The sequence below is a fragment of the Panulirus ornatus genome, chromosome 21 (genome assembly GCF_036320965.1).
Source record: "Panulirus ornatus isolate Po-2019 chromosome 21, ASM3632096v1, whole genome shotgun sequence".
Classification (NCBI taxonomy): domain Eukaryota; kingdom Metazoa; phylum Arthropoda; class Malacostraca; order Decapoda; family Palinuridae; genus Panulirus; species Panulirus ornatus.
In genome coordinates, this window is record NC_092244.1 from 25,380,290 (window position 1) to 25,400,289 (window position 20,000).

General features: G+C 41.5%; 1 protein-coding gene across 2 annotated transcripts in view; it reads left to right on the forward strand.

Annotated features, from left to right (window-relative positions):
- The window catches only part of LOC139756424 (uncharacterized), a 153,935-nt gene that overhangs the window by 131,336 nt on the left and 2,599 nt on the right, over positions 1–20,000 (forward strand). The gene's annotated exons all lie outside the window — the stretch shown is intronic.

Genomic DNA, 20,000 nt, shown 5'->3' on the forward strand with positions numbered 1-20,000 from the left:
CATCTCCAGTCATTTGCATTATTTCCCTGCAAAAATCGTCCAAATGCCTCTCTCTTTTCTTTCACTAATAATCTTACTTTTTCATCCCTCCACTCACTACCCTTTCTAATCTGCCCACCTCCCACGGTTCATATATATATATATATATATATATATATATATATATATATATATATATGTGTGTGTGGAAGAAGAAAGTTAAGAGTAAATGTGAATAAGAGCAAGGTTATTAGGTACAGTAGGGTTGAGGGTCAAGTCAATTGGGAGGTGAGTTTTGAATGGTGAAAAACTGGAGGAAGTGAAGTGTTTTAGATATCTTGGAGTGGATCTGTCAGCGGATGGAACCATGGAAGCGGAAGTGGATCATAGGGTGGGGGAGGGGGCGAAAATTTTGGGAGCCTTGAAAAATGTGTGGAAGTCGAGAACATTATCCCGGAAAGCAAAAATGGGTATGTTTGAAGGAATAGTAGTTCCAACAATGTTGTATGGTTGCGAGGCGTGGGCTATGGATAGAGTTGTGCGCAGGAGGATGGATGTGCTGGAAATGAGATGTTTGAGGACAATGTGTGGTGTGAGGTGGTTTGATCGAGTAAGTAACGTAAGGGTAAGAGAGATGTGTGGAAATAAAAAGAGCGTGGTTGAGAGAGCAGAAGAGGGTGTTTTAAAATGGTTTGGGCACATGGAGAGAATGAGTGAGGAAAGATTGACCAAGAGGATATATGTGTCGGAGGTGGAGGGAACGAGGAGAAGAGGGAGACCAAATTGGAGGTGGAAAGATGGAGTGAAAAAGATTTTGTGTGATCGGGGCCTGAACATGCAGGAGGGTGAAAGGAGGGCAAGGAATAGAGTGAATTGGAGCGATGTGGTATACAGGGGTTGACGTGCTGTCAGTGGATTGAATCAAGGCATGTGAAGCGTCCGGGGTAAACCATGGAAAGCTGTGTAGGTATGTATATTTGTGTGTGTGGACGTGTGTATGTACATGTGTATGGGGGGGGTTGGGCCATTTCTTTCGTCTGTTTCCTTGCGCTACCTCGCAAACGCGGGAGACAGCGACAAAGTATAAAAAAAAAAAAAAAAAAAAAATATATATATATATATATATACATACATACATATATATATATATATATATATATATATATTTTTTTTTTTTTTATACTATTCGCCATTTCCCGCGATAGCGAGGTAGCGTTAAGAACAGAGGACTGGGCCTTTGAGGGAATACCCTCACCTGGCCCCCTTCTCTGTTCCTTCTTTTGGAAAATTAGAAAAAAAAGAAAAAAAAAAATATATATATATATATATATATATATATTTATATATATATATATATATATATATATATATATATATATATATATATATATATATATATATATATATATATATCTATATATATATATATATATATATATATATATATATATATATATATATATATATATATATATATATATATATATATATATATATATATATATATATATATATATATATACTGCAATTTGACCAGAATGAGGACTGTGTGAGAGAGAGAGAGAGAGAGAGAGAGAGAGAGAGAGAGAGAGAGAGAGAGAGAGAGAGAGAGAGAGAGAGAGAGAGAGAGAGAATCTGTAGATTAGGTGTTTTCTTTGGAGAATATATGTGAGAATTAACAAGGCACACAGAAGGATTCATATATAACATTTATGGATGTGAAGAAAGCGTATGATAGTGTTGATAGAGATGGTCTCCTGAAGGTGTTAAGAATATATGCTGTGGAAGGAAAACCACTTCAAGCATTAAGTATTTTTTAACAGAAAAATAAGGCGTATGAGCGAGTAGGAAGGGAGGAAGGCGATTTAATCCCGGTGAAGGCCAGTCAGTGACATGTGGCAAGAGTGTGTAACATCCTCATGGCTGTTTCATTCCTCAATGGACAGGGCGGTGAAGGAGGAAAATGCGAGAGTCCCGGAGTGAGTATCAGGCCTGCAGTGTGGGTAAATCTGTTATAGTTTTCTGATGATTCGACGCTGGTGACAGAAAATACAAAATCTAGTTTCTGAGTTTGAATGAGTGAAAGGAGATAGTTGAGAGTAAGTGTATATCAAAGCAAGGTTATTAGGTTGTGTAAAAGGAGAAAATTGAGAGTAAGTGTCAATTAAAGCAAGCTTATTTAGGTTCAGCAGTGGAGAAAGACGGGTTAGTTAGAGCATATGTTTGAATGAAGAGAAACGTGGTGGAAGTGGCGAGTTTTAGATACCTGGGAGTGGACATGGCAGCAAATGGAACCATGGGAGCTGAAGTGAGCCACAGGGTGAATAAGGGAGCTAAACGGCTATGGGCATTGAAGAGTATGGAGTGAGAGGTGAAGGAAAAGATGCATAGGTATGTTTGATATCTGAAAATTCCATCTTTAGCCATGGGACTTTTCGAAACAATGTATTCACCTAATCTTATATCATACAATAACTTTGGTGCAATGTACACAACACAAGCATTAGAAAGAACACTCTTCTAATTTGGGAATTATTGTGACAGTTGCGAGATTTCAGTCAATCATCACCTTTCATTCTTTAAGCAGTTTGCTGAATATCTTCATGGTTGACAGTAATAACTGTTGGCTTGCTCTTTCATTATTCTAAGAGAGAGGTTATGAAGACCAGCTTAACTTATCAGGATATTTCTGAGTATGTAAGTACTTTACCAATATCACATAAGTAATTTCCCATTTTTCAATGGGAAAACGCTTTCTAATTCTGGTGTATTCCAATATATTTCCGGTAGTGAACACTGAATGAAAAAAAAACTCGTTTAACGTGGAAGCCATGCCTTGGTTGTAATAATTATGGTATCATTATCATTAAACTAAGGGCATTTAGCAGTTCTGATATATTCTACTTGCTTCATATAATCGATCAATGACCCAAGTCATCGCCTCTTTCACCTGCCCCCGTCCTGCGCCCGAACGCAACCCAGCCTCACGCACAGCCCGACTGCCCCGAAATCACGGATCTAATGTGGCGACTTCCCTCACCCTTATTAATCTATCGATCAGTTTACATCACTTGGGAGACCGGCTGCGGATATGGGTACGCACTAGTCCGAAAGTAAGCGTCGCGAACTTTTGGGAATCCGCTCGACCTCGCGCGTTTCATGGGCCGGCGGGTGGCGCCCGGGATGTCGCTATATATGAAGAATTCTAACGTGCATTTCCCGTTGCTTAAATCCTACATTGAAATTTTCTTTTACTGTGTCCATGTTTCTGTCAACAGTCGCTCTGTGATCATTTCAAGCTTCTCCATCTAAAAGCTTGAATCAGTTTCCATTACTAATATCACACCACGTCTTTTTTTGTTTTCAAATGAAAATGGAGAGTTATTGTGTGCTGCATTTGTTTTAGGTCACTGTTACCTAATTTTTCACCGACGTTACACAAGCTAATTAAATCCTGGTCCTGGTGAGGACTAGATATGAAATATTGTTACCTCGCGTTCGGTCATGAATTATGTCATATAGAAATAGATTCACTGTTAAAGTGACTAGCTTGTTTTCCGCGTGGTCTCCTGTTATGAAATCTCAATCAAATACTAGGTTGCTGAAATATACAATTATTATCTTCTTTAACTTGAGGTTTAATTTTCTTTGCATTGTTTTGAGGGTCTGCGTACTGCTCTAACAATTACTTTTGCTTTCTCATCTGTCAGTTCAATCAAATACAGCAAAGTCTATCTTTACTCAAAACCCTATGTCCTGTCATCGCTGATGCTTCTGATACAAGATCATTTATAGCATTCAGCTTTCTATCACTACCATGAGATCTAACTTTTCTGACTACATAAACCATATCTTCATTCTGATGGATTTGCATAGTAAACATTAAAGTTCGGCAGCAGGTGACACTGATCCAGAGATACAATATTCTGCATCATAGAGACCAGTTTAACTGATGCTTTGACCTGTCCCCTGCAGCTTGTCCGACCTTTACTGACCTGACCTTTGGGGTTTGGTCAGTCTCACCTCACGTGAACCCCTCAGCCTAATTGTTCTTTCCTGACCTACCCTACATGTGGTGACCAAAGTCCACCTTTCCCTGACAACCTACTTTCCAGACATCATCTACATATACTTAATTTAGTCCGGTTGAACACTTGTGCATTTTTTTTACGTCAAGTAGAATGCCGAACTGCTGTGAGTGAAAATGAAAGTGGGTTATGAGAGGCAGGTGATTGGTAGTTTGAAAGGTGTGAGAAAGAGAAGCGAGAGTTTTGGGTTGAGTGAGTTTGCAGATAATTTCGATGTGATGAATCAAGCACTAGTGATAGGTAATTCAAATGCAAGAGTTGGGGTTGTGGTAGCTGATATCATAATCGGAAAGCATTGGGCAAATGAAAATGATGAATTTGTGGAGTTGTGTGCTGAAAATGGACTGGTGATTGGGTATACCTGGCTTAAAAGACAGGACGTACTTAGGGCATGGATGGATTAAGTACTAATTGATTGTTGCACATAGGAGAGAATACTGGATATAGATGTGCTGAGCCGGGCAGCTGGTGGGATATCTGATCACTTCTTGGTGGAGGCAAGGATGAAAGTTTATAGAGACTTTAAGAAAATAGGAAATGACATGGATGGGAGGAAGATGGATAAAATGAGTGATCTTACAAAAGAAGCTTATGGGGGATAATACAAAGAAAAACTGAATATGGAATGGAAAAAAATGTAAGAGTAAACGAAGATAAGGGGTAAGGAACGGAAGGTATTTAGGGAGGCATTGTGCTTACATGTATGGAAGAAGTGTGTGGCGGATGAGAAAGGGCAGTGAAAGTTGCCAGTAAAAGAGAAAAGATGGGTGTATAGGCGTTACCTGCTGGGAAAAAGTGCAAGTGATTGGGAGCTACACAAGAGGAAACTGGAGGAGGTGAAAAGGAAGATGCAGGGGCTGAAAAGAGAGCAAATGAAAGTTGGGGTGAGAGAGTAATGGCATATTTTCAAGGAAAATAAGAAAACTTTAGTTAAAGGGTGAATAGTAAGAGGAAAGCAAGAGAGCAAATCGGAGAATCATTGAGGACAGTGGAAAGGGAAGTGGTAACAGGTAAAGAAGAGATGAAGAGATTGATTGAGAATTTTGAAGGACTGTTGAATGTGTTAGATGATATGACGGTAGGCTCGGGATATTTGGGACGTAGAGGCAGCAAAGTTGCGGGAGTGGATGGGACTGCGGTTGAATTTCTTAAGAATAGGGGTGACAGTGCTGAAGACTGGTTATTCAGGATTTACAGTGTATGGCTCAAGGAGAGGTGTCTGAGGAGTGGACGTTGTTTGTATAGTCCCACTGTATAAGGGCAAAAACAAATGTTTGAATCACAGGGACATTAGTTTGTTTAGTACACCTAATAAATAGTTTTAGAAAGTGGTGAGTAAGAGGGTAGTGGCATGGGCAAATATCGGACTGGAGAGGAACATTGTGGACTCAGTGGTGGAAGTGTGGAAGAATCTGCGTGAGGTAAACTTTTGGTCTGTAGAAAGCGTATGATAGGGTTTGATAGCGATGCTTCACTGAAGATGCTGCGAGTATACAGTGTGGGAGAAAAGTTACCTTAAGCAGTGAGGAGTTTTTACCAAGAAGCGTGTGTGGGAGTGGAGATGCAGGAGGGTGAGCTGTCCCAGATGAAGATGGGCTGTGTGAACCGTGTGTTGTGATGTCATCATGACTGTTAATCGACTGTTTGGGCCAATGGGTCAAATCATGAGGTTAGTCTGGGAAAGCTGATATGCCTGACCGCTTTATATTTGGCCGTCTAGTAAGGATGCAAAGGTAGAACCACCATAGATGTGGGCGCAGTACTCTGATACGGACTGAATAATCCTTTCCATAAACGGAACAATTGTTCTGAAGAAAAGACATCTCGACATCTATACAGGACTCCTAGTCTCTCTGAGGCAGACTTAGCTATTTGTGAGGTGTCCCAGATAAGTTGGATGTTACAGTGATACCATATGTGTTCATCTGTGCTGAGTGGTGGAGTTACTGATCCATCAAAAGAAAGAGGAAAGTTATGAGGGATTTTCAAGAGAGAGAGAGAGAGAGAGAGAGAGAGAGAGAGAGAGAGAGAGAGAGAGAGAGAGAGAGAGAGAGAGAGAGAGAGAGAGAGAGAGAGAGAGAGAGAGAGATGGGGAGAAATTGTGTGTTGGAGGCATTAAATCTAATTAGGTATCGTCTTCCTCACTGAGATATTTTGTCCGAGTCTGAGTTTAGAGAAGACGTTCGCCTCACTATAGGCGAAAGCTCACAGTAAGGACGTCTAATATGATGATGACATGGAGAGAAGGAAGGTGGTGATGAGAAGGGTAATGTGGTGGTGATGACATGGGGAGGTGAGGGGGGGATTGTGATGAAAGGAAGCAAGGGAAGGTTGTGATAACAAGAAGAGAAAATGTACTGATGATAAGGAAGGAGGAAGTTGGTAATGAGAGAAGAGTGGGAAGACATAGATGACAAGGGAGATGGAAGGTGACGATAACAAGGGTTTGAGAACATAGTAATGAAAACGGAGATGGAAGGTAGTGATGGCAACGGAGAGGGAAGGCTGTGATAACAAGGGAGAGAGGCTGTGATGACAAGGGGAAGACAGCCACTGATGACAAAGGGACACGAGAGTCTGAAAACAGAGGAGAGGTAAAAAGGGTCAGGTCAGGTCACCGGGGAAATTAATGAAAAAACGTTCTTTACATCAACCCTTCCTACCCCCTCAGCCCCTACCCCTCCCCTCCACCCACCGTCACGGCTTTAGTCCCTGCATCAACATCTCCTGGGAGGGCTTTCTCTGGCGCTTGGAAACGATGGCTTTATGAGAACTCCGGATCGACTCCACACTCCCAGCACCACGTATCGACCTCCCTCTCGTGTTCTTTGACGTGGGGATGGGAGGGAGGAGGGTGGAGGTGGAGGTGGTAGACGTGGGACAACGAAACAGGCAACACAAGCAAAGGAGAGGAAGAAGACAGTGACTTGTGGTGGAAGGGCGTCAAAGGTACTACAAGAAGTGCAGAGAATGTACTATATGTTCTATTTGTACACATATAATGCGTGGACTCATACCTTAGCCTCTATGGGCGTATAGACTATTAATCAGAGCCAAGTGATCGTTCAACGTGTACACTACCTAGCTGAGTGATCAGCAAGCAGTGGAGGTCCATTCCATCCAATACCATCTGCCATGACCCCAGCCTGAGGGTATGTGCTTCAATCATCCTTTCCGTGTTAACCTGTTGGCCACATCCAATGATGTCAACCAATATGAGGGGTCATGAGTTGCGGCCTGGTTAACAGAGAGGCGGAATGTGTTAACTTGAGGAACAGCCAGGTGAACACAATGAACAAACAACCTGACAGAGATTGCAATTGACACCAACGACGTCGAACATTCTGGTGTTGACGAGGAACATAGTGGGCCAGCAAGAGTGGACGAGAAGGCAAGAAGAAAACTTTCGTCCCTGGAAATTTATATTCAAAATATAGAGAACACTTTTCTATGCGTAGATAACAGACGTTCTCCGGTAAGTGTTTACCGAGGAGGGATTCGAAGCGCGCATTTCAGGATTAATGCCTGATGAGTATAGGTGCGGTAATATGGTGGTTCAGAGGTGGACAGTTCGCATCCTATCCTGAGAGTCCCATTCCTGTCATAAACTTTACATTAACCAAATCTTTGTTTCCCATGACGGCTTGATCTTGCGTAATCTGAGGTCCTCTGCCGCTTCGGCTTAATAGTTTTTCCTTTGTAAGCTGAGATGGCACGGCATATGAATGCCCCAAATCAAACCCGTCATTTACGCTACACACACACACTCACACACACACACATACATATATATATATATATATATATATATATATATATATATATATATATATATATATATATATATATATATATATATATATATATATATATATATATATATATATATATATATATATATATAATATATATATATATATATATATATATATATATATATATATATATATATATATATATATATATATATATATATATATATATATATATATATATATATATATATATATATATATATATATATAATATATATATATATATATATATATATATATATATATATATATATATATATATATATATATATATATATATATATATATATATAGGGGATAGGGGACAAAGAATACTTCCCACGTATTCCCTGCGTGTCGTAAAAGGCGACTAAAAGGGGAGGGAGCGGGGGGCTGGAAATCCTCCCCTCTCGTTTTTTTTTTTTTTTTTTTTTTTTTTTAATTTTCCAAAAGAAGGAACAGAGAATTGGGCCAGGTGAGGGTATTCCCTCAAAGGCCCAGTCCTCTGTTCTTAACGCTACCTCGCTAATGCGGGAAATGGCGAACAGTTTGAAAAAAAAAAAAAAAAAAAAAAAAAATATATATATATATATATATATATATATATATATATATATATATATATATATATATATATATATATATACGAAAGAAATGGCCCAACCCACCCCCATACACATGTATATACATACACGTCCACACACGCAAATATACATACCTACACAGCTTTCCATGGCTTACCCCAGACGCTTCACATGCCCTGATTCAATCCACTGACAGCACGTCAACCCCGGTATACCACATCGATCCAATTCACTCTATTTCTTGCCCTCCTTTCACCCTCCTGCATGTTGAGGCCCCGATCACACAAAATCTTTTTCACTCCATCTTTCCACCTCCAATTTGGTCTCCCACTTCTCCTCGTTCCCTCCACCTCCGACACATATATCCATTTGGTCAATCTTTCCTCACTCATTCTCTCCATGTGCCCAAACCATTTCAAAACACCCTCTTCTGCTCTCTCAACCACGCTCTTTTTATTTTCACACATCTCTCTTACCCTTACGTTACTTACTCGATCAAACCACCTCACACCACATATTGTCCTCAAACATCTCATTTCCAGCACCTCCACCCTCCTGCGCACAACTCTATCCATAGCCCACGCCTCGCAACCATACAACATTGTTGGAACCACTATTCCTTCAAACATACCCATTTTTGCTTTCCGAGATAATGTTCTCGACTTCTACACATTCTTCAAGGCTCCCAGGATTTTCGCCCCCTCCCCCACCCTATGATCCACTTCCGCTTCCATGGTTCCATCCGCTGCCAGATCAACTACCAGATATCTAAAACACTTTACTTCCTCCAGTTTTTCCCCATTCAAACTTACCTCCCAGTTGACTTAACCCTCAACCCTACTGTACCTAATAACCTTGCTCTTATTCACATTTACTCTTAACTTTCTTCTTTCACACACTTTACCAAACTCAGTCACCAGCTTCTGCAGTTTTTCACGTGAATCAGCCACCAGCGCTGTATCATCAGCGAACAACAACTGACTCACTTCCCAAGCTCTCTCATCCCCAACAGACTTCATACTTGCCCCTCTTTCCAAAACTCTTGCATTCACCTCCCTAACAACCTCATCCATAAACAAATTAAACAACCATGGATACTTCACACACCCCTGCCGCAAACCTACATTCACTGAGAACCAATCACTTTCCTCTCTTCCTACACGTACACATGCCTTACATCCTCGATAAAAACTTTTCACTGCTTCTAACAACTTGCCTCCCACACCATATATTCTTAATACCTTCCACAGAGCATCTCTATCAACTCTATCATATGCCTTCTCCAGATCCATAAATGCTACATACAAATCCATTTGCTTTTCTAAGTATTTCTCACATACATTCTTCAAAGCAAGCACCTGATCCACACATCCTCTACCACTTCTGAAACGACACTGCTCTTCCCCAATCTGATGCTCTGTACACGCCTTCACCCTCTCAATCAATACCCTCCCATATAATTTACCAGGAATACTCAACAAACTTATACCTCTGAAATTTGAGCACTCACTCTTATCCCCTTTGCCTTTGTACAATGGCACTATGCACGCATTCCGCCAATCCTCAGGCACCTCACCATGAGTCATACATACATTAAATAACCTTACCAACCAGTCAATAATACAGTCACCCCCTTTTTTGATAAATTCCACTGCAATACCATCCAAACCTGCTGCCTTGCCATCTTTCATCTTCCGCAAAGCTTTTACTACCTCTTCTCTGTTTACCAAATCATTTTCCCTAACCCTCTCACTTTGCACACCACCTCAACCAAAACACTATATATCTGCCACTCTATCATCAAACACATTCAACAAACCTTCAAAATTCTCACTCCACCTCTTTCTCACATCACCACTACTTGTTATCACCTCCCCATTTGCGCCCTTCACTGAAGTTCCCATTTGCTCCCTTGTCTTACGCACTTTATTTACCTCCTTCCAGAACATCTTTTTAGTCTCCCTAAAATTTAATGATACTCTCTCACCCCAACTCTCATTTGCCCTCTTTTTCACCTCTTGCACCTTTCTCTTGACCTCCTGTCTCTTTCTTTTATACATCTCCCACTCAATTGCATTTTTTCCCTGCAAAAATCGTCCAAATGCCTCTCTCTTCTCTTTCACTAATAATCTTACTTCTTCATCCCACCACTCACTACCTTTTCTAATCAACCCACCTCCCACTCTTCTCATGCCACAAGCAACTTTTGCGCAATCCATCACTGATTCCCTAAATACATCCCATTCTTCCCCCACTCCCCTTACTTCCATTGTTCTCACATTTTTCCATTCTGTACTCAGTCTCTCCTGGTACTTCCTCACACAAGTCTCCTTCCCAAGCTCACCTACTCTCACCACCCTCTTCACCCCAACATTCACTCTTCTTTTCTGAAAACCCATACAAATCTTCACCTTAGCCTCCACAAGATAATGATCAGACATCCCTCCAGTTGCACCTCTCAGCACATTAACATCCAAAAGTCTCTCTTTCGCGCGCCTGTCAATTAACACGTAATCCAATAACGCTCTCTGGCCATCTCTCCTACTTACACACGAATACTTATGTATATCTCGCTTTTTTAAACCAGGTATTCCCAATCACCAGTCCTTCTTCAGCACATAAATTTATAAGCTCTTCACCATTTCCATTTACAACACTGAACACCCCATGTATACCAATTATTCCCTCAACTGCCACATTACTCACCTTTGCATTCAAATCACCCATCACTATAACCCGGTCTCGTGCATCAAAACCAGGTGCATATGCACCAATAATCACCCATCTCTCTCCATCAACTTTCAGTTTTACCCATATTAATCGAGAATTTACTTTCTTACATTCTATCACATACTCCCACAACCCCTGTTTCAGGAGTACTGCTACTCCTTCTCTTGCTCTTGTCCTCTCACTAACCCCTGACTTTACTCACAAGACATTCCCAAACCACTCTTCCACTTTACCCTTGAGCTTCGTTTCACTCAGAGCCAAAACATCCAGGTTCCTTTCCTCAAACATACTACCTATCTCTCCTTTTTTCACTTCTTGGTTACATCCACACACATTTAGACACCCCAGTCTGAGACTTCGATGAGGATGAGCACTCCCCGCGTGACTCCTTCTGTTTCCCATTTTAGAAAGTTAAAAAGTTTATTTTGCCGCTGTGTCCCGTGTTTGCGAGGTAGCGCAAGGAAACAGACGAAAGAAATGGCCCAATCCACCCCCATACACATGTATATACATACACGTCCACACACGCAAATATACATACCTACACAGCTTTCCATGGTTTACCCCAGACGCTTCACATGCCCTGATTCAATCCACTGACAGCACGTCAACCCCTGTATACCACATCGATCCAATTCACTCTATTCCTTGCCCTCCTTTCACCCTCCTGCATGTTCAGGCCCCGATCACACAAAGTCTTTTTCACTCGATCTTTCCACCTCCAATTTGGTCTCCCACTTCTCCTCGTTCCCTCCACCTCCGACACATATATCCTTTTAGTCAATCTTTCCTCACTCATTCTCTCCATGTGCCCAAACCATTTCAAAACACCCTCTTCTGCTCTCTCAACCACGCTCTTTTAATTTCCACACATCTCTCTTACCCTTACGTTACTTACTCGATCAACCACCTCACACCACACATTGTTCTCAAACATCTCATTTCCAGCACATCCACCCTCCTGCGCACAACTCTATCCATAGCCCACGCCTCGCAACCATACAACATTGTTGGAACCACTATTCCTTCAAACATAGCCATTTTTGCTTTCCGAGATAATGTTCTCGACTTCCACACATTCTTCAAGGCTCCCAGGATTTTCGCCCCCTCCCCCACCCTATGATTCACTTCCGCTTCCATGGTTCCATCCGCTGCCAGATCCACTCCCAGATATCTAAAACACTTTACTTCCTCCAGTTTTTCTCCATTCAAACTTACCTCCCAATTGACTTGACCCTCAACCCTACTGTACCCAATAATCTTGCTCTTATTCACATTTACTCTTAACTTTCTTCTTTCACACACTTTAACAGACTTAGTCACCAGCTTCTGCAGTTTCTCACATGAATCAGCCACCAGCTCTGTATCATATATATATATATATATATATATATATATATATATATATATATATATATATATATATATATATATATATACATATATATTTTTTTTTCAAACTATTCGCCATTTCCCGCATCAGCGAGGTAGCGTTAAGAACAGAGGACTGGGCCTCTGAGGGAACATCCTCACCTGGCCCCCTTCTCTGTTCCATCTTTTGGAAAATTAAAAAAAAAAACAAGAGGGGAGGATTTCCAGCCCCCCGCCTTTTACGACACGCAGGGAATACGTGGGAAGTATTCTTTCTCCCCAATCCCCAGGGATATTATATATATATATATATATATATATATATATATATATATATATATATATATATATATATATATATATATATATATATATATATATATATATATATATATATATATATATATATATATATATATATATATATATATATATATATATATATATATATATATATGCCAGACTTAGCCAAGTACTCATTTTATTTGTTGACTGGTTGGTAAGGTTATTTAATGTATGTATGACTCATGGTGAGGTGCCTGAGGATTGGCGGAATGCGTGCATAGTGCCATTGTACAGAGGCAAAGGGGATAAGAGTGAGTGCTCAGATTACAGAGGTATAAGTTTGTTGAGTATTCCTGGTAAATTATATGGGAGGGTATTGATTGAGAGGGTGAAGGCATGTACAGAGCATCAGATTGGGGAAGAGCAGTGCGGTTTCAGAAGTGGTAGAGGATGTGTGGATCAGGTGTTTGCTTTGAAGAATGTATGTGAGAAATACTTAGAAAAGCAAATGGATTTGTATGTAGCATTTATGGATCTGGAGAAGGCATATGATAGAGTTGATAGAGATGCTCTGTGGAAGGTATTAAGAATATATGGTGTGGGAGGCAAGTTGTTAGAAGCAGTGAAAAGTTTTTATCGAGGATGTAAGGCATGTGTACGTGTAGGAAGAGAGGAAAGTGATTGGTTCTCAGTGAATGTAGGTTTGCGGCAGGGGTGTGTGATGTCTCCATGGTTGTTTAATTTGTTTATGGATGGGGTTGTTAGGGAGGTAAATGCAAGAGTCCTGGAAAGAGGGGCAAGTATGATGTCTGTTGGGGATGAGAGAGCTTGGGAAGTGAGTCAGTTGTTGTTCGCTGATGATACAGCGCTGGTGGCTGATTCATGTGAGAAACTGCAGAAGCTGGTGACTGAGTTTGGTAAAGTGTGTGGAAGAAGAAAGTTAAGAGTAAATGTGAATAAGAGCAAGGTTATTAGGTACAGTAGGGTTGAGGGTCAAGTCAATTGGGAGGTGAGTTTGAATGGAGAAAAACTGGAGGAAGTGAAGTGTTTTAGATATCTGGGAATGGATCTGTCAGCGGATGGAACCATGGAAGCGGAAGTGGATCATAGGGTGGGGGAGGGGGCGAAAATTTTGGGAGCCTTGAAAAATGTGTGGAAGTCGAGAACATTATCTCGGAAAGCAAAAATGGGTATGTTTGAAGGAATAGTGGTTTCAACAATGTTGTATGGTTGCGAGGCGTGGGCTATGGATAGAGTTGTGCGCAGGAGGATGGATGTGCTGGAAATGAGATGTTTGAGGACAATGTGTGGTGTGAGGTGGTTTGATCGAGTAAGTAACGTAAGGGTAAGAGAGATGTGTGGAAATAAAAAGAGCGTGGTTGAGAGAGCAGAAGAGGGTGTTTTGAAATGGTTTGGGCACATGGAGAGAATGAGTGAGGAAAGATTGACCAAGAGGATATATGTGTCGGAGGTGGAGGGAACGAGGAGAAGAGGGAGACCAAATTGGAGGTGGAAAGATGGAGTGAAAAAGATTTTGTGTGATCGGGGCCTGAACATGCAGGAGGGTGAAAGGAGGGCAAGGAATAGAGTGAATTGGAGCGATGTGGTATACAGGGTTTGACGTGCTGTCAGTGGATTGAATCAAGGCATGTGAAGCGTCTGGGGTAAACCATGGAAAGCTGTGTAGGTATGTATATTTGCGTGTGTGGACGTGTGTATGTACATGTGTATGGGGGGGGTGGGTTGGGCCATTTCTTTCGTCTGTTTCCTTGCGCTACCTCGCAAACGCGGGAGACAGCGACAAAGTATAAAAAAAAAAAAAAAATATATATGCCAGACTTAGCCAAGTACTCATTTTATCGACCAACTCCTAGGTAGGATGAACAACTAAGATGACTGTGGACCGACAGCCGCAACCTATGCGCTCGCTCTCGGGCTGCCCGTGAACACATGAGTATCTGCAACGCTAAGCGCTACACCACGGAGGTGCTCGGAGTCTGCCAGTCGCAGTCACTCGATGACATAACCTTCACAGCGTCACCTACTCCCGGCAACGATTGACTCCCACTCGGCCACCACCAGCAAGAGGGAGACGAAATGGCCTCGAAAAATTGTGGGCTGAATATTGAAAGCAGGCGAGTAATACTTTGGTCTAAGAGAAGATTAAGCTCTCCATAAACACTTCCCGGGCCATGTTACCTTCTCTACGACGGAATACGCTTGTTCAACAGGGACAGGTGACTAGCGTCATCCTAAAACAGATGGAGCATCATGAGACATTGCTTCGTCTGTCTTCTGCAGCAGCTCAGCCATATGAACCCGGGTAGCCACTTCCTTCTGTAAGAAAAACGCTTAAGCTGGGTAACTGCCTCCTCCCTGCACAAGATCAGGACCTCATCAGTACCTTCTGCATCCTGTAGCTATAGCAAAACGCCAGGCACAAAGTACCTCTCCTTAGGGGCCTTTGTAGCACAACGTCTCCTACACTGGTGCCACCCATTACTAACCTCTCCCACAGGAGTCTTACCTCATCACACTGTTCCTGGGGACTCCTTGGGGCACCCAGTTCTCACCGGTGCTGTATGGTACCATAGGAAGCCTGCCTCACCTGAGCTACACATTATCCTGTACGTTTATGTACCCTCTCATTCCCATCACATAAAGTAGCCTACTTCAGAACAGGCTGAAGAATCAAGCCGTGATATATGGGCAGCTTCCGAGAACTCTTTTTTAGCGGGTCGGTCTATAACGTTGATAGGATGTCAAAGGAACTGAACACGACTGTAAACGGAACATCAGATATGTACAAGAATTACTCAGTCTGTATCGGTCGTGCCGAAGATGACGAGGATACCCGAGGGAAAAATATTAGGTTTGGCGGCAGGGATGACATGGCGTAGACACGTGGGCTAAATGTTAAGTCTTGGTGATGCAGGAAGTCAGTAGATTCACCATCATTCCCCATAAAACGAGACGGGAATATCTTCGCCTCCAATCGTACACACTTTGACGTCGGTTAATAAGCCATGTAAAGATGGCCGTCCCTCCTGTGGCACAACGGTACAGAGACGAATGGAACAACTCGCCCTCTGTAACACTAAGGTACGACCCTTTAACACAGTGATACTACGCTTGAGCACTAAGGTATGACCCATTAACGCAGTGGTACTACACTTGAGCACTAAGGTATAACCCTTTAACGCAGTGGTATTACACTTGAGCACTAAGGCACGACCCTTTAACACAACTGTGCGACCTTTGCACACAATACTACAACTCTTCAACACAACAATACGACCCTCGAACACTAGGACACTTAACACAGTATTACCAATGAACACTACGGCAAAACTTTAGCAAAACAGTGCGCCGCTTGAGCACAACGCACGACCCTATAACATAAAGATACGACCCTTGAGCATTATGATATGACCCTTTAACAAATATTATAACCCTTGAACAGTACAGCACGACCCTTTAACACAACAGAAAGACTTTTATATGCTGGGGTAAGACTATGTAACTCAATGGTATGACCCTTGAACACTGCAGTTCAAATCTTGAACACAACATTTCGGCTCTTGAACACTACGGTGCGACTCTTTAGCACAAGAGTACGACCCTTGAACACTACGGCGCGATCCTTTACGTATGATGGCGTGATCACTGAACTGATGATCATGCTATAAAGGTTAAGGACCAGTGACCTCTCAGAAAACGAACGGGAGAACTGAACTTGAACGGGAGAACCGAGCTTGAACATGTGAAGCGAACTTTAAGGGGAATCCCGAACTTAACAGGTGAACTGAACTTAAACAGGTGAACCAAACTTCAACGCGTGAACAGGGAGAACGGAACTTGGAGCTTGTCAAGTATCCCTCCGCCAGGACACGCGCTGATACTGACGCCAAGGCAAGTGGTCATGAAGGTGTTTATGTGGGAGTTAGATCATTGTGCGCTTTAAACACAACAAACAGGTTATCAGTTGATTAGAAAACAAGGTTTTTCATTATTTTCTAATATACAAAGATTAGATCAAATTACCTGAGCCTTTTTCGGTCCTTTAGTCAAAGCAAAAGTATAGCTGGCAAAGACTGTGTGTTGGTCCCACTAACACTGTCGAGGTGGGCTCACTCTCCTGTAAACATAGTGTGTGCATGTGTGTATTTACATATTTGTGCTATACGAGGTGGGAGTTTTACACTTGCGGGACCCCAACTCATGAACATTCTCTATTTTCAACTTATGTGTGCTGTCTCCATTAATCATGTCCCAAGTCAGCTTATTCTATCCGCCTGCCACTCTTGCAATATAAGGGTGTTTCTTTACCTCTTTTTCAACAAGGTTCTTGCCTAATTCTATGTCATGTCCTCTGCTTGCTCTATCCCTACATTGTGTTTGTGTGTGTGTGCGTGTGTGTGTGTGTGTGTGTGTGTGTGTGTGTGTGTGTGTGTGTGTGTGTGTGTGTGTGTGTGTAGCCCACCTGAATCAGACGTCCCAGATGCTCTGAAGGAGGAGGGGAAAGAAGGGGGAGAGGAGGGGAAGTGGGTTGAGTGCTGCCCACCGAGGACACACTAAGGAAAAAGTGAAGAAATTTATATTTTCATTTGGACAGTCCCAAACATGGCCGAGAGGAGGGAGAATCGCTGGTTGTGCTGGGGAGGGATTGCTCCAGTTTGGTAGCCTTAAAGATGACAGAAAACTCAACAGAAGAAGTCGAAATAATTGTAAGATAATGTTTTCAGAATCTGAGCAACAGCAGCGGTATTGATATATTTCCACTTCGTATTATAAGCATATTCTGGACAAACGTATTTTGTGATTTTTTTTTTCTCTGGGCGACGATGATAGGGTGATCAGGAGAGCACAGTTAGCAATAGATATATACTCGACGTCTACTCCATACTAGATGTCTTAGGTAATATGACGACCTTTAACACTATCAAGATTTAAGAATCTTACGAAAGTATATTTAAACATTTCTTATTTTTCATTGTCTTGAAAAAGATAATAAAAAGCATATTTCATCTGCTCTGCCAATAAAAAAACTCGTCTGATCTACAAAGTCTTCGGATGCAAAGATGATATGATCATAGTCTGTTATTGCTGGACAACCACCATAACTGTAGAATACAAGACATATATTTCATTGCATATTTCCAAAGCTTTTCCTTATTTTTCTTTCCCTTTTCCAACATTTTGAAAAAAGCTTGGAAATGAATGTGTATCTATACACATTATATTTCTTAATTTTAGTATCTCTATACATGACAGTGAAGACCAGTAGTTTCTAAACTTAAACATACACACACATACACTCACACACAATATATATATATATATATATATATATATATATATATATATATATATATATATATATATATATATATATATATATATATATATATATATATATATATATACACATAGCTCCAGCGAGTTGTAGAGGGCATCTAAGAGGGGTGCTAGAAATCCCTTCCTCCTTTATTGCTATTTTTTAAAAGATGAAACAAAAGGAAATGAGCCAAGCAAGGATTTTTTTCAGGTAGGAAATAGCTAACAAGTATGAAAGTAAAAAAGAATTGCAGTATGTTTTGTTTTTGTTATTATATGTATATTGTTTATCCCTGGGGATAGGGGAGAAAGAATACTTCCCATGTATTCCCTGCGTGTTGAAGAAGGCGACTAAAAGGGGAGGGAGCAGGGGGCTGGAAATCCTCCTCTCTCGTTTTTAATTTTCCAAAACAAGGAACAGAGAAGGGGGCCAAGTGAGGATATTCCCTCAAAGGCTCAGCCCTCTGTTCTTAACGCTACCTCGCTAATGCGGGAAATGGCGAACAGTATAAAAAAAAAAAAAAATATATATATATATATATATATATTTTTTTTTTCATTATTATTATTATGTTGCTTTGTCACTGTCTCCCTCGTTAGCGAGGTAGCGCAAGGAAACAGACGAAAGAATGGCCCAACCCACCCACATACACATGTATATACATACACGTCCACACACGCAAATATACATACCTATACATCTCAATGTACACATATATATACACACACAGACATATACATATATACACATGTACATAATTCATATTGCCTGCCTTAATTTATTCCCATAGCCACCTCGCCACACATGGAAAACAACCCCCTCCCCCTCATGTGTGCGAGGTAGCGCTAGGAAAAGACAACAAAGGCCCCATTCGTTCACACTCAGTCTCTAGCTGTCATGTAATAATGCACCGAAAGCACAGCTCCCTTTCCACATCCAGGCCACACAGAACTTTCCATGGTTTACCCCAGACGCTTCACATGCCCTGGTTCAATCCATTGACAGCACGTCGACCCCGGTATACCACATCGTTCCAATTCACTCTATTCCTTGCACGCTTTTCACCCTACTGCATGTTTAGGCCCCGATCACTCAAAATCTTTTTCACTCCATCTTTCCACCTCCAATTTGGTCTCCCACTTCTCCTCGTTCCCTCCACCTCTGACACATATATCCTCTTGGTCAATCTTTCCTCACTCATTCTCTCCATGTGACCAAACCATTTCGAAACACCCTCTTCTGCTCTCTCAACCACACTCTTTTTATTTCCACACATTTCTCTTACCCTTACATTACTTACTCGATCAAACCACCTCACACCACATATTGTCCTCAAACATCTCATTTCCAGCACTTCCACCCTCCTGCGCACAACCCTATCTATAGCCCACGCCTCGCAACCATATAACATTGTTGGAACAACTATTCTCTCAAACATACCCATTTCTACTCTCCGAGATAACGTTCTCTCCTTCCCCACATTCTTCTTCGCTCCCAAAACCTTCGCCCCCTCCCCCACCCTGTGACTCACTTCTGCTATGTCTAGTCCCAGATATCTAAAACACACCAATTTTTCTTCATTCAAGCTTGCATCCCAACGTGCTTGTCCCTCAACCTTACTGAATCTAATAACCTTGCTCTTCCTCACATTTACTGTCAACTTTCTCCTTCCACACACTTTTCCAAACTCAGTCACTAACTTCTGCAGTGTCTCCCTTGAATCAGCCACCAGAGCTGTATCATCGGGAACAACAACTGACTCACTTCCCAGGCCCTCTCATCCCTAACAGACTGCATATTCGCCCCTCCCTCCAAATTTCTTGCATTTACC